Source organism: Aplysia californica, unplaced genomic scaffold, assembly GCF_000002075.1.
Source record: "Aplysia californica isolate F4 #8 unplaced genomic scaffold, AplCal3.0 scaffold00050, whole genome shotgun sequence".
In the NCBI taxonomy this organism is placed as follows: Eukaryota; Metazoa; Mollusca; class Gastropoda; order Aplysiida; family Aplysiidae; genus Aplysia; species Aplysia californica.
Window position 1 is genome coordinate 534,163 of NW_004797320.1, and position 969 is coordinate 535,131.

Genomic DNA, 969 nt, shown 5'->3' on the forward strand with positions numbered 1-969 from the left:
GAGAAAGTCATGAAAGATTACACTCAGGAAACAACATCAGCGAAAAAGTTATGAAAGATTACATACAGAAAGAAACAGCAGCGAGAAAGTCATGAAAGATTACACTCAGGAAACAACATCAGCGAAAAAGTTATGAAAGATTACATACAGAAAGAAACAGCAGCGAGAAAGTCATGAAAGATTACACTCAGGAAACAACATCAGCGAAAAATTTATGAAAGATTACACACAGAAAAAAACAGCAGCGACAGAGTCATGAAACATTACACTTACCAGTGGCGCCCTCCTCCGACCGCTGGGTGACGACCTGACGGCCACCAGAAGTGACGATGGTAACGAAATGACTTAACTTAACCTGACGGGAACTGTAGTATCATTTCTAGTACATACCGCCATATGTGGTGTGGTGATGATTAGGCCCTTCGGCGGTGCGCACCGAAGACAAGGGTTCGATTCCTGCTTGGTTTAGGGGGGGGGGGGGGGGTTCAGTCGAGCACGCAACAACGATTTATTATGATGACCATCCGTCATCTAGGAAAAACATGGCCGTTTAGACTGGTAAGTGTAAAGAGTGCACACGGAACGATATTGAAAGTGGCCATTTGTACAGGGGACTGTCTTATACAAGTGACGTTTAGAACAGGTGCGATCGAGTCTCCGTCTGCTTGTTGGACTCAGCCCGGGTTGGCTTTGACAGGCAGGGTCGACTTGCGTCCGTGATGCAGTGGGTGGGCGCTTTACTGTCGGACACAGAAGACCAGAGTTCGATTCCCGTGTGGGGAATACGTTTTATCAAGTACTGTACGTGTATTTCGGTCTTTCTGCCTGGACGTTCTACCCCTCTCAATCCGGGATTGGGGACCTGAAAGGCCGGGTTGAATCTCACGTTCTAAATGATCTATTGTAAATACAATGCACATGTAAATACATGTAATATGCAATGACAAGTTAGCCGAATCCCCCCCCCCC

At 46.4% G+C, this 969-nt stretch overlaps 1 protein-coding gene across 14 annotated transcripts in view; it reads right to left on the reverse strand.

The window, feature by feature from the left end:
• ADD (nervous system adducin) overlaps positions 1-969 on the reverse strand; it is a 79,218-nt gene that overhangs the window by 61,422 nt on the left and 16,827 nt on the right. The gene's annotated exons all lie outside the window — the stretch shown is intronic.